Below are 15975 nucleotides of genomic sequence, written 5' to 3' on the forward strand. Positions count from 1 at the left end.
AAGATTATTGACATCGAGTACTAGGTTCTTCTTGAGTTGCTATGAAGAAATATCTGAGACTGGGTAATTTATAAATAAAAGAGGTTTAATTGCTCAAGACTCTGCAAGCTGTACAAGCATGGCTCCAGCATCCTGCTTCTGTTGAGGGCGTCAGGAAGCTTACGATCATGGCAAAAGGTAAAAGGGGAGCAGGCATGTCACATGACAGGAGAGGGAGCAAGAAAAAGAGAGAAGGGGGAAGTCCCAGACTCTTTTTTTTTTTTTCTTTTTCTTTTTGAGATGGAGTCTGGCTTTGTCACCCAGGCTGGAGTGCAGTGGTGCCATCTCTGCTTACCGCAACCTCTGCCTCCCGGGTTCAAGTGATTCTCCTGCCTCAGCCTCCCAAGTAGCTGGTATTACAGGTGCCTGCCACAACATCCAGCTAATTTTTGTATTTTTAGTAGAGACGAGGTTTCACCATGTTGGCCAGGGTGGTCTCAAACTCCTGACTTCAGGTTATCTGCCCGCTCTGGCCTCCCAAAGTGCTGGGATTACAGGCGTGAGCCACTGCACCCGGCCCCAGACTCTTAAATAACTACATCCCCTGTGAACTGTGTCAGAACTCGCTTGTCACCAAGGGGATATTGTTAAACCATTCATGGAGGAACCACCCCCTCCCCCCCACATGATCCACACCTCCCACCAGGCCCACCTCCAACACTGGGAATCACATTTCAACATGACTTTTGGAGGGGCAGACATCCAAACCACATCACATAGTTTTTGGGGGAAAAAAATGATTGCCTTTCTTGTTTTGTTTTATTTCACTTAGTTTCAACTCATTGAGCATTTTTAAAGTGTGCACTTTTAACACTGTTTAATTCCTGACAGCTTGTGCAGGAAAGCAGCACTGTGACAGGTCTCATTGTATGTATCCTACTATCTCTAAGTAGACTTGTATGTAAATGACAAAAGGTCAGCTCTGCATTTGAAAATGTTGTAAGCCATAGGGAAAGAAACTGCAATAGTCTACCTGGATGCTATTCTTCTTGAGATTAGAAATCTGTTACCAAAATCAGGTAAAATATCAAAATAAAATATAAATATTTTAAAAATAGAAGAGTACACCTGACCCTGTAACTTAGATTCATTACTTTAAATCTGCACACATCATATGTACATATATAAATTTTTAAGTAGGTCCTTTATTACACACTGGCCAATGTGGACATACAGATACAATGCCAGGGATTTATGGCTTTTTTAGTAGATGTGAAAGATATAATTTATCGGCCCCTAAATATGAAAAATCGTGGTAATATTAATTTGAAAATACCTAGTAGCCTTAAAATGAAATATTATATAAGCTTGATTAATAGTTAATATTTACAAACATTTTATAATATTTGAAAACAATTTTTAGGTTAAGTTTCCTCACTTACAAGAATTCTGAAGCATGTACCATGAATGCTGGATACTTGATGATCATAAATTAAATAAACTAGTCAGATCTAAAGCACTTAAAAAGGAAAATTATAAAAATATTTTCACATTTTTATAGCAAAAACGATGTTTACTGTGGGATGTGAGGACCTTTTAATAGGTTTTATATAAAGATTTTTTAAAATAGTTATTAACTTAGTGTGGTTTTTAAAAAATAAAATATTTTCCTTTTAGTGGATTCATACTTGGTCTGTTTTCATGATGACTTATTTAATCTTCTCCTGGGGTGTATTCCAAAGTTGGATACTCACAGTGACTTATTTTCAGGATTACTGTTGTTATTATGTTTATTCAGGGCACCTATTAGGTGTTTGATTTCCTTCAGCTGGTTGCCTCTGATGCTGTGTCCTTATTTCCTGTTGCTGTCTAGATTTATTTTCACAGATTATTACTTATCTTTGAATTTTCTTCTTTATAGATTTTACTGTAGTGACCCAACAAGTTATTTCTGAGGAAGCCTGCAGCTGTTTTTTCAGTTCCTGTCTTTCAGGGTATACCAACTGATTGGCTAATACTAAATGAACTAGAAGGATAATATAATGTAGTGAAATAATGCAGGACTTAAAAATCAGAAGTAGATTCAAGTCCTACCTATCACTCACTAACTGGGTTTTAAGCCTTTAATAAATGGGAATAATGATGCCTGATCTGCCTTTGAACATGCTAGTCCTTCTATCTGGAATGTCTATCCTGCTCAGGCCCACCTGAAAGCAATCTATTTTTCCTTCAAAACTCAATTTGTAGGTCAACACTTGCAGGATGCCTTCCCAGATAGAGTCCATCATTCCTTCCTCTGTGTCTTTTTTTTTTTTTTTTTTTTTTGAGACGGAGTCTCGCTCTGTAACCCAGGCTGGAGTGCAGTGGCCGGATCTCAGCTCACTGCAAGCTCCGCCTCCCGGGTTCAAGCCATTCTCCGGCCTCAGCCTCCCGAGTAGCTGGGACTACAGGCGCCCGCCACCTCGCCCGGCTAGTTTTTTGTATTTCTTAGTAGAGACGGGGTTTCACCGTGTTAGCCAGGATGGTCTCGATCTCCTGACCTCGTGATCCGCCCGTCTCGGCCTCCCAAAGTGCTGGGATTACAGGCTTGAGCCACCGCGCCCGGCCCCTCTGTGTCTTATACATACTGCCACTCACTACTATGTAATGTGTTTACTTTCATGTCAGTCACAAGGCTATCGCAAGAATGAAATAAAATGCTGTTCATAAAAATACATTGTGAATCATAAAGGTTCCTATAGAAATTTTTTTGTACACATTGCACTGCTTTGCTAAGTTGTAGTTCTCGTCTTCAGAGAGGCTAGCATTTAAGAAGTTTTTGACAGCACAAGTATGATTACTCATTTATTCCTTCATTCAAAAATGTTTATGGAAGCACCAACTATATCCCAAGAACTATGTATGAAATGCATCACCAAGAGCATAAAATGTTTTAATAATATGATAAAATATAACACTTAAAACACAAAAAGCAAGCAAACAAGACCAATAATTATTAAGGAGGGCTCTGAAGTCAAGCATAAGCATCTCAGTTGCTGACAATTGAAGCAAACAATAGCTTGGGAGCTATCAGAGGATAATAGCTACTCCCCTGCTTCACCAGTTATGGGTTATTATATGTGCAAAAGAATCTAGAGTTTGATAGCATAACCCACTGAATATCCTTAAGTTATCTTTTAGAGCTTATCATGTATATGTAAATGTGATTATCTTCTCATTTAAAAAGTGTGGCTTTGATTATTCTTAACAAATTCATTTGTCATAAAACTCCTGGTCAAAAATTATTTTAAGTTATATTTGCTTAGTTATGCAAAACTGGGTTGGATGGTTCCTACATAACTATTAGGATCAGGATTTTGGGACTACAGATATGTGCCACAATGCCTGATACACAGTTAATATTTTTGTAGAGATGTGGTCTTGCTTTATTGCCCAAGATGGTCTCAAAATCATCCCACCTCAGTCTTCAAAAATGTTGAAATTATAAGTGTGAGCCATCATGCCTTGCCCCATCCAATTTTTACTGAGTGTCACCCCATGCTAAACTCTGGGAATACAGATGAGTGGGTTCCAGCACTGCCCTCCTGGAGTTCACAGTCTTATATGGATCAGGTAAACACTTGTGATTCTATCTGGAGTTTTTTTAACTTAGTGCAAATAACTGGGATGAGTGTGTTTGCCTTCCCTTTCTCTTTGATCGTTGGTTTGTCTCATGGCTTTTTATGGTTCCTTAACTAACATGTCTAAGGGATCGGAAGTATATACTAGGCTGAGTGGTGATTTCTGAGGTGACACCTGCTCCTTCTAACTGTGTGTGGGTGTGTAGTCTTAGAGAGATACATAGGACTGGAGGTTGGAGACAGCATTAGAGAGACTGAAGGTAGTTGATGCTTTGTGGAAATATTGTATTGACTACTTACAATGTAATTTCTCATTTGTGGTATATGGTTCACAAGTGGCTTCAGTATTACCTTTATTGATTGCTTTATAGACATAATCTCAAAGTGTCTATGGCCATACCACCCTGAGCACACCCAATCTCATCTGATCTCAGAAGCTAAGCAGGATCTGGCATGGTTAGTACTTGGAGGGGAGACATAATTTCAAAGTAACAATATGTGAGTTAAATAACATAAATAATTTTCAATGCACTTTGTAAAGCCAAACAAATATTTTTTGTGTTGTTTGCATTCTCAGTGTTTATTTTTTGGGATCATGATAAAAAAAAAACCTCATATTAGTAATGCAACAAAATATATCTTGAATCCTCATTGATTGTAAGGCTTTTAATGAAGCCAACTAGACATCTGTTTGACAACTTATTTGGGTATTATGGTCTCTCTTCTTTGTAAGAGAGTTTTCAGTCATTTCTAAATCTCTCTTGGACAATTGATTCTTTCTTATCACAGAAGAACTGTTCTGGCTGTAAATTTCAAAAAATTCAGCACTATCAGTAGTGGTCTCATGTTTAGAACAGCTTGAGAGTCTCAGATCCTGCCATGATTCTTCTTAATGGGAAATACCATGAAATAAAATGGGGTACAGCTGGTGAAACAATATATGTCTCCTTGCTTGCTTGTTTGGCTTAAAGCTTATTGGACCATACTCCAAATCTAACTGATTGTGGTACCAAGTATTAGAGAAACAATGACACCCCTGAAACAGGGATTTATAAATCAGTTTTCTTTTGGGAGGTGGTATTGTGTATTGATTGACAGCAAAAAAGGATTCATAGCTATCAATTATAATACTTCATCAATTAACAAGATGCATTTTTTTCCTGTACATGTAACATTTCTGAAATTGAGGCACAAATTGAAATTGATGGCATGTTATAGTCTAATTGGCCATATTTTTGTCCCCGTGAGTGGTAAATGAAACAATAATGTTACTATCATCCTAGATTAGAGGATGATATGGCATTACCTATGTGAACCATAGAAAAGTTACCTAAATGCTTACATATCACACTGACATAACAGGATAATTTCTACTTTATAGAGTTGCTATGAAGATTAAATTAAATAATGCCTATAACTCTAATTGCACAATGCTTAGCACTTACTAAACTGCAGAAACAAGATTGCTTTTCTATGTTTTATCTTATATTTAGATTTCTTCTTTATCTCTGTGGTACAGAGTAGAACATAAATTAGATTTATTTGCATATTAAGAAGTATGTGTTATGTGATTACTTAGTTGTTAATGTTATTATTCTAATTATCATATGATGATTTATTTTTATTATGAAAGATGATCATGGGTGGGGCAGGGAAATAAATATGGAGAAGAATAACAATATATATTTGCAAAATGTCTTATGCTTCCTAGCCTGCCTGCTGCTGCCAGCGCCTGTGTGCACCATCCAGAAGCCTAAAGATAGGCCTGGCCCATATGCTGCTGGCTCTGCTGGCACCTGGACGCATCTTCTAGAGACCTGGAGATTCATCTCTGCCACCTGCCACCACCAGTGCCTGCATGCACTATCCAGGAGCCTGAGGACAGGTCTGCCCTGCTCCCAGTGCCTGTGTACATCTTCCAAGGAGCTGCCATGCCTGCCATTGTGGGCACCCATGCACACTGTCTGGGGCCTGAGGGTGGTCTATCCCACCTATTGCCACTGCCCATGCACACTGTGTAGGGGGCCTTCCAATTGACCAGCTCTGCCTGCCACTACTGGTACACATGCAAGCCATCCAGGGGCCTAAAGAAGGGTCTAACCCAACTGGTCACTCATCCTTGCACATACCTCTGAGAGCCCAAAGAGCAGCCTGCTAAGCTTACTGCCAATACCACTGGTACCCATTCATGCATGCCACCCAGGGACCTGGGGACTGGCTTACCCAGCTGGCTGTTACCACTGCTGGCCCCCATGTATGCCACTCGGAACCCAAAGGTTAATCTTCCTTCACTATTGCCACTCCAATGTCATGCACACCACCTAACGGTCTGAGGACCTACCCACCTGACCCACTGCTGCCACTGCTGGCACCTGAGCATGCTTCCTGGAGGCTTGAGGACCAACTCACCTGAATTCTCCACTGCTGCTACTTACATATGTCACCTAGTGGCCCAAATTCTCAATTCTTGCAAGAGACATAGACAGTCTGAGACAGGAAGCTCAAAATTCCCAAATAGATTCAATTCAAAAAGGTCTTCTCCAAAGCACATTATAGGCAAACTGTCAAAATTCAAAGACAGAGACAATTCTAAAAACAACAAGAGAAAAGAGTCCAGTCATATATATGGAGATTCCCATCAGACTAACAGCTGGTTTCTCAATGGAAAACTTACAGGTCAGGAGAGAATAGGATGATATATTCAAATTGCTGAGAAAAAAATGCTGCCAACCAAGAATACTTTTACCCAGGAAAGCCATCCTTAAAAAATGCAATGAAATATTTTCCATATAAACAAAGACTGAGAGAATTCATCATCACTAGATTGGCCCTGCATGAAATGCTTACAGAGGTACTATATTTGGAAGTGAAAGGATGATATTTGCCGTAATGAAAACACACAAAGATGAAACTCGCTGATATAGGAGTCAAACATTATCAAGTGGGGTTTATCCCAGGGATGCCAGAATGGTTCAAAACACACAAACTAATAAAGGTAATATATCACATCAACAAAATGAAGGACAAAAAATATGATTATTTTAACAGATACAGAAAAAGCATTTGATAAAATTCAACATCCTTTCATGATAAAAATTCTCAACAAATTATGCCTAGAAGGAACACATTTCAATATAATAAAGTCCATTTTTGATAAACCCACACCTAACATCATACTGAATGGGGAAAAGATGAAAGCCTTTCATCTAAAAATTGGAACAAGACAAAGATCCCCACTTTCATCACTCTAAAACTTAATACTGGAAGCCCTCACCAGAGCAATCAGGCAAGAGAAGAAAAATGAAAGACATACACATTGAAAAAAGAGGAAGCCAAATTGTCCTTCTTTGTAGAGAGCACAATTTTATATGTAGAAAAAACTGAAAACCCCAGCAAAAAACTCTTAGAACTGACAAATTTGGTCAAGTTGCAGGATGCAAAACCAACATACACAATTCAGTAGCAGTTCTATACACCAATAACAAATTAGCTGGAAAAAAAAAAAATCAAGAAAGTTGAACCTGGGAGGTAGAGGTTGCAATGAGCTGAGATCGCACCACTGCACTCCAGCCTGGCCACAGAGTAAGACTCCATCTAAAAAAAAAAAAAAAAAGAAAAGAAAAGAAAAAGAAAAATCAAGAAAGTGATTTCACCTAAAATAGCTACAAAAAACTCTAGGAACAAATTGAACCAAGGAGGTGAAAGAATTCTACTATGAAAAGTATGAAACACTGATGAAAGAAATTGAAGAGGCCACACACAAAGAATATAAATATATCCCATGATCATGAATTGGAAGAATTAATTTAATGAAAATGGTTAAACCACCCAAGTCAGTCTAGAGATTTAATGTAATACCTATCAAAATACTAATGCCACTGTTTACAGAAATAGAAAATACAATCCTAAAATTTTTGTGAAACCACAGAAAACCACTAACACTCAAAGCAATTCTGAGCAAAAAGAATAAAGGTGGAAGTATCAAATTATCTGGCATCAAAATATAATATAAAGCTATCATAATCAAAAGTATGGTATTGATATAAAACAGATACATTGACCAATGGAACAGAATAGAAAATCCAGAAATAAATTTCTACATTTACGGTCAACTGATTTTTAACAAAGGTACCAAGAACATACATTGTGGAAAGGACACTCTTTTTAATAAATGGTCCTGGGAAAAGTGGATATCCATATGCAGAAGAATAAAACTAGATCTCTGTCTCTCGTCATATACAAAAATCAATTCAAAATGAATTAGAGACTAAAATGTAAGACCAAAACATATAAAACTACTAGAAGAAATCATAAAACACTTCAGGACATTCGTCTAGGCAAAGATTTTATGGCTAAGACTTCACAAGCACAAGCAACAAAAGTAAAACTGGACACATGGGATTATATTACAGTAAAAAACTTCTGCATAGCAGAGGAAACAATCAACAGAGTGAAAAGACAACCTGTAGAATGGAAGATAATATTTGCTAACTATGTATCCAACAAGCTGCTAATATTCAGAATATACACAGAAGTCCAACAACTCAACAGTAAAAAAAAAAATCTCATCAAAAAGAGAGCAAAGGATCTGAATAGACTTTTCTCCAAAGACACACAAATGACTAACAAGAATATGTAAAAATGCTCAATATCACATTATCAGAGAAATGCAAATAGAAACTACAATGAAATATCACCTTACCTCAGTTAGAATGGCTATTATCAAAAACATGACAAATGCCAGTGAGGATACAGAGAAAAAATAGTTCTTGTCAGCTTTGTCAAAGGTGACAGGCTATCAGATGGTTGTAGATGTGCAGCCTTATTTTTGAGCTTATATCAGAATACAGTGTCTTCTCCTTAATTTTTTAGAATAGTTTCTGTAGGAATAGTACCAGCTCTTCTTTGTATACCTAGTGCCTGTTTTGGTACCAGTACCATGCTGTTTTGGTTACTGCAGCCCTGTAGTATAGTTTGAAGTTGGGTAACATCAGGCCTCCAGCTTTTTTCTTTTTGCTTAGGATAGGCTTGGCTATTTGGACTCTTTTTTGGTTCCATATGAATTTTAAAATAGTTTTTTCTAGTTCTGGAGGAATGTCGCTAGTAGTTTCATAGAATAGCATTGAATCTGTAAATTGTTTTGGGCAGCATACCCATTTTAATGATATTGATTCTTCCTATTTATGGGCATGGAATATTTTTCCATTTGTTTGTGTCTTCTCTATTTGAGCAGTGTTTTGTAGTTCTCACTGTAGAGATTTTTCACCTCCCTGGTTAGTTGTATTCCTAGGTATTATTTTTTTGTGTGGGGATTGTGACTGGGATTGCCTTTCTGATTTGACTCTCAGTTTTGCTGCTGTTGGTGTATAGGAATGCTAGTAATTTTTGTACATTGATTTTGTATCCTGAAACTTTGCTGAAGTTATTTATCAACTGGAGGAGCTTTCAGGATGAGACTAGGGGGTTATCTGGGTATAGATTTAGGTTATCTGCAAATAGACATAATTTGACTTCCTGTCTTCCTATTTGGATGTCTTTTATTTCTTTCTCTTGCCTGATTGCTCTGGCCAGGACTTTCAATACTATGTTGAATAGGAGTGGTGATAGAGGGCATCCTTGTCTTTTGCAGGTTTTCAAGGGGAATGCTTCCAGCTTTTGCCCATTCAGTTGATGTTGGTTGTGGGGGTTGTGGGTTTGTCATCGATGGCTCTTGTTATTTTGAGGTATGTTCCTTCAATAATTAGTTTATTGAAAATTTTTAACATAAAGCAGTGTTGAATTTTATTAAAAGACGTTTCTGTGTCTATTGAGATAATCATGCAGTGTTTGTCTTTAGTTCTGTTTATGTGATGAATCACATTTATTGATTTGTGTATGTTGAACTAACCTTGTATCCCAGGAATGAAGCCTACTTGATTATGGTGGATTAGCTTTTCAATGTGCTGCTGGATTTAGTTTGCCAGTAGTTTGGCGACGATTTTAGCATCAATGTTCATCAAGGATATTGGCCTGAAGTTTTGTTTTTCTGTTGTGCCTATATCAGTTTTGGTATCAAGATGATGCTGGCCACATAGAATGAGTTGGGTTGGAGTGTCTTCTCCTAAATTTTTTAGAATAGTTTCTGTAGGAATAGTATCAGCTCTTCTTTGTACATCTGGTAGAATTCAGCTGTAAATCCATCAGGTCCAGGCATTTTTTGACTGGTAGGCTATTTATTACTGATTCAATTTCAGGACCTCGTTATTGTTCTATTCAGGGAATTAATTTCTTCCTGGCTCAGTCTTGGAAAGTGTATATATCCAGGAATTTGTCCATCTCTCTTAGATTTTTTAGTTTGTGTGCGTAGAGGTGTGTGTAGCAGTTTGGGATGGTTGCTTTTATTTCTTTGGGTCAGTAGTAACATTCCCTTCATCATTTCCAACTGTGCTTATTTGGGTCTTCTGTCTTTTCTTATTTATTAGTCTAGCCAGTGGCCTACCTACTTTATTAATTTTTTCAAAAAACAACTCCTGGATTCATGGATCTTTTGAATGGTTTTGCATGTCTCGATTTCCCTTCGTTCAGCTCTGATTTGTGTTATTTCTCAACTTCCGTTAGCTTTAGGGTTGATTTGTTCTTGTTTCTTTAATTTTTTCAGTCATAAAATTAGGTTATTAACTTGAGATCTTTCTAACTTTTTGATGTGGGTATTTAGCACTATGAATTTCCCTCTTAATACTGCCTTAACTGGGTCCCAGAGATTATGGTACATGTATCTTTGTTCTCATTATTTTCAAAAAGTTCTTGATTTCCCCCTTAATTTTATTACTTACCCAAAAGCCATTGACAAAAACAAGTAATGAGGAAAAGACTCCCTATTCAATAAATGATGCTGGGATAACTAGCTAACCATATACAGAAAATTGAAGCTGGACCTCTTTCTTACTCCATATGCAAAAATCAACTCAAGATAGATTAAAGACTCAGACCATAAAAGCCAAAACTATAAAAAGCCTGGAGGACAACCTAGGCAATCCCATTCTGGACACATGAACAGGCAAATATTTAATGACAAACATGCCAAAAGTAATCACAACAAAACAAAAGATTGACAAGTGAGATCTAATTAAACTTAAGAGCCGTTTCACAGCAAAAGAAACTATCGACAGAGTAACAATGTACAGAATGACAAAAAATATTTGCAAATTATGCATCTGACACAGGTGCAAGATCCAGCATCTATAAATAACTTAAACAAATTTACAAGAGAAAAACAAACAACCCCATTAAAATTGGGCAAAGGACATGAAGAGACACTTCTTAAAAGAAGACATGCATGCAGCCAACAAGCATATGAAAAAAAAAATCACTGATCATTAGAGAAATATAAATCAAAACCATGATGTGATACCATCTCACGCCAGTCAGAATGTCTATTACTAAAAAGTCAAAAACTGACAGATGCTGGCAAGGTTGTGAAAAAAAGGGAAAGTTATATATTAATACTATTGATGGGAGTGCAAATTACTTCAACCAAAAGGGAACACTTATATACTACTGATGGAAGTGTAAATTAGTTCAACCATTGTGGAAAGCAGTATGGTGAGTCCTCAAAGAGCTAAAAGCAGAGCTACCACTTGATCCAGCAATCCCATTGCTGGATATGTACCCAAGGGAATATAAATCATGCTACCATAAAGGCACATGCACATGAATGTTCATTGCATCACTATTCACAATAGCATACACATGAAATCAACTTAAATGCCCTTCAATGATAGATTGGATAAAGAAAATGTGGTACATATACACTATGGAATACTATGCAGCCATAAAAAGAATGAGATTATATCTTTTGCAGGAACATAGATAGAGTTGGAGGCTATTATCCTTAGCAAACTAATGCAGGAACAGAAAACCAAATACCATATTTTCTCACTCATGAGGTAGGAGTTAAATAATAAGAACTTATGAACATAAAGAAGGAAACAACAGACACTGGGATCTACTTGAGTGGGGAGGCTGCGAGGAGGGAGAGGAGCAAAAAAGATAACTATCGGGTACTGGGCTTAATACCTTGGTGATAAAATAATCTGTACAATAAACCCCCATGGCACATGTTTACCGACATAACAAATCTTCACATGTACCCCAAACCTGAAATAAAAGTAGAAAACAAAAGGAACTCTTATGCATTGTTGATGAAAATGTAAATTAGTATAGCCATTGTGGAAAACACTTTGGAGATTTCTAAGAGAACTAAAAATAGAACTGCCATATGACTCAACAATCCTACTACTGAGTATTTATTAAAATGAGAAGAAATCAATATATCAAAAAGATACCTGTACCCCTCACCCTATGTTTGTTGAAGCACGATTCATAATAGCCAAGATATAGAATCAACCTAAATCTATCAATGGATGAGTGGATTAAAAAAATGTAGTATATGTACATTATTCATCCATTAAAAAAATGAAGTGCTCTGATTTTCAGCAACATGGATGGAGCTGAAAGTCACTATGTCAAGCAAAATAAGCCAGGACTAGAAAGACAAATTTCTAAGAGAACTAAAAATAGAACTGCCATATGATTCAACAATCCTACTACTGAGTATTTATTAAAATGAGAAGAAATCAATATATCAAAAAGATACCTGTACCTCTCACCCTATGTTTGTTGAAGCACGATTCATAATAGCCAAGATATTTTCTCACTCATATATGGGAGCTGACAAAGTTGATCTCTTGGAGTCAGAGAATAGAATGATGGTCACCAGAGGTTGGGAAAGACGAGGGCTTGGGGATGAACAAGAGTTGGTTAACGAATACAAACAGAGTTAGATAGAAGAAATAAGTTCTAATGTTCAATAGCACAGTTGGGTTACTATAGTTAATAATGATATGTAATAATTCATAAGAGCTAAAAGAGGAGATTTGAAGTATTTCTAACACAAAGAGAAGATAAATGTTTGAGGTGCTGGATATCCTAGTAACCCTGATTTAATCGTTACACCTTGTATGCATTTATCAAAACATCACATGTACCCCCATGAAATGTATAATTAGTATGTATTAATAAAAAGTTTTTAAAAATCAGCTTAGAATTTCTACTACATAACATTAAAATGTATCACTTAAAAAGGTTCGTATTTCTACTAATTTTATGTGTAGTAAAAATTTATGTATTGTTAATATTTAGCTACTTACTCAAATATTTAAAATTTTTGAAGAAATGCAAAAATTGCCTAAGTGTTAAGATCTCTGAGAAATTGTAGGAAAAATGCTAATGAGACATTAGAGATGAGCTCACAAAGGCTGGGAGATTGAAATGGAGCTCTAGAACAAAAGAAGTCAGAGAAGGAAGAAGAAAGGGAACTTCTGAAAATGAGAAGAGTAAAATGTCAAAGGGCTCATCAAAGAGAAGTTCCAGATATAAATACTTAACTAGCTGTAAACAATGAGGGTATGTGTAACGTATAAGATGAGAGTACTATTCTGTGGACTACATTTCATGACACTGGGAACAAAAGTTAAGTGCATCAAAGAAATATATTAAATGTGACCAGGGTAGGATATTTCACTGAAACATCTACTTAGTTATGAGCACCGTTTTCACTGCATACATGAGAAGTAAAAATGAATCTAGACAATTTATATACAACAGAGCAAATGAATTACTGTCTACACTTACTAACAAACCACGTGACATTCTTGAGTTTAGCAATTGTTCCAATTAAGTGTTGTTGCTATGATTATTCTGTTTCCCACAAAATATTAAATAAAAATAAAATAATAAAAAATGCATTATGTTATTAAATAGTCTTACCCCCATTTCACTTTTACATCTTCCCCATAAGGTAAAGAGAAGAGGTATTATCCTCGATCTACAGAGAAGAGATTGAGCAACTTAAAGACACTTAGATCATTCAGATACTTTTAAAATTCCTGGTCCAGAGCTCTCTTCCATGTTTAAAATCTTACCCATACTCGCAGCATCAACTTTCACTATATTTAGATTGTCATTTCTATTTCCACGTGTACCTCCTCATATTTCTAAGATATTTCCACTATGTGTCATTGCATCGTCCCCAACTCCACATGCCTTACACAAACTTGCCATCTTTTCCTTGTAGCAGATCCATTAGCGTTTTCTTCCTTCATTTACATCTGTCAAAAGCACAGTTACGCTCTCACAGAAATTTGGAGTCTATTTAACTGCTCGCCTTTCTTTGATATCCTGTATTACAGTTTATCAATACCCGTTTCTTTCAATTATTCCTCTCTGGTGGTTTCCTTAAAACTTTCTCCAGTATTGTCCTCTAGACAGGTCTTTCACAATAGCTCTTAGTTCTCTCATTCATTCTGTACTCGGCCAGATTAATCTTTAGAAAATTCACTTTCTATATGTCACAGATAGGGGGCAGAATGAAGCCTAAGGATTGATACCGAAGGAGGATCTCAGATCTCATTAGTGTTATCTTTTGGTCACAGAAGGTTGGGAGATAATGGGACTGGGTTGACCAAGAGAAATTATAATCATGAATCAAGCAAAGAGAAGATAATGCTCATCTGGACAAGCAAGGTCCTCAAAGATCTGACTTCTCCTGAGCTATTTTGACTTATCTTTTATTACCTGCAATATAAAATTCTTTCTTCTGCACAGCTAGTTCTTTCAGTATAATCAGAACATGCTGTGCTTATTTCTGCCCTGTGCTTTTGCTTGTATTGCTTTGTAATCATTCAAGAATGCACTCAACAAATATTTATTGAGCACCTTCAAGACTCTGGAAATACAAAAATGAAGATCCTGCTCTGCCCTTTAGTAGTTCATAAGGATGTAAGGAGAGTGTGTTGGGAGTGGGAGGGAAGGGGAGAAGGAGTAAGCAATTTAGCAACAAGTGCCATTGCTTGGAAAGCATTAGATGGGAACCTAAAGAAGCTAGTAGCTCTAGAGGTGACATTTGAACTGATCCTCTTCTTCCCCTCAATTTTTTTCAGATCCTATTCGAGTGTCCACATAATGCTACTATTCCTCTCAAATGCCCATGACCTTTATTGAGTTGTTAACCTACATTTTTCACCTTCTGAAAGTCCTTTGGAAATTACTGTTATTATCTCTGGTTTTGCCATTAATCATCATCTGTTTCCTATGTAGTCTCCTGGATTCCTCCGACCATATCATCAACTACTAAGTGCCAGGGATCATGTTTTACACTTTTTAGTATCCACCTCCAGACATAGAAACTAAATTCATGTTTTAAAAGATTTCTTTCAATCCTTTGTGTACATACAAATTTTCATGTTTAAGAACTCTTATATTTGCAGTCACATGTTAGTGTCTACAAGCTCTAGTGATCAAAATAAAATTTTCAGAGAGAAGAATGTACTTTAGTACATTATAATTTCTAAAGAAAGGTGTCATTAAATAATTTTACTTACATATCTGCTGATCCTAAGCTGATTATTATGTTGGTAATGATTCTGTTATTTAGTGCTCAGGGAGAAATGTGCAAATGTTTGAAAGAAGCACTGCAGGCAAGAGAAAAGTGATGATGTATGGTCAGCAATATATGCTGTGTTATTACAACCAACATGTTGGGTACAATGTTTATTGATTTTTTTGATCCTTAAGTAGGACTTCTGGTCTATAAAATATTTAATATTGTTTCCCAGGATCAACTTTCCTTGAACAAACATAGATGACTGCTCTTCCCTGACACTTTTTCATCAATGATTACCAGACTGGCACCACGGCGTACCCTCTTTCCTTCTTCCCTGAGTAGGTAAGGAAAGCTTGAACTGTGATTATTTTTATTTCGTCACTTAAAACAAACAAAAAGACAGATGCAACTGGATCAAATTGAGGGATTTTATAGCAGAGGAAATGTGTATGCCTGAAAATAAATTAACCATTCAAAATAGACTCCATTTGCTACTTAGGGACCATTCAATCCATATATCTAGATTTGAATTTTCCAGATTAAATGCCCAATTTAATAACCATCCTTTTTTTTTAAAAAAAAAAAGTGAAGCTAATAATATTTTAAATTTTTAACATTGAGGAATTCCCTGTTTCTTCAAGTTAAAAAAATCATACACTAAAATTTAAGCAGAACACTATTGTTACATTCTACATAATACTTTTAAGGCATTTGAGAATATATGAATTTCCTCTCTGCAAACAGTTATATCTCAAGATCATTATGCATGAACACTAGTAAAACTTGAACTCATTAAAGTAGAATGAGTTTATACTTTACTGGTTACCAATTTAGGGATTTAAATTTATAAATGATTTTCTTAATAGACTTTCTATTTGACTTAAGGAACAGATGAAAAAACAATGAAATAGTTCATGTAGCACTTTTAAATTATTAGAGAAAATAACATCATGT

At 36.2% G+C, this 15975-nt stretch overlaps 1 long non-coding RNA gene across 1 annotated transcript in view; it reads left to right on the forward strand.

The window, feature by feature from the left end:
* Positions 1-12140: 12140 nt before the first annotated feature.
* The window catches only part of LOC108584625, a 51660-nt gene continuing 47825 nt past the window's right edge, over positions 12141-15975 (forward strand). The window contains exon 1 of the long non-coding RNA XR_001899925.3: positions 12141-15363. This is a non-coding gene — a long non-coding RNA (uncharacterized LOC108584625). The remainder of the gene's footprint in view (positions 15364-15975) is intronic.

This window comes from Papio anubis, chromosome 2 (assembly GCF_008728515.1).
Source record: "Papio anubis isolate 15944 chromosome 2, Panubis1.0, whole genome shotgun sequence".
NCBI lineage: Eukaryota > Metazoa > Chordata > Mammalia > Primates > Cercopithecidae > Papio > Papio anubis.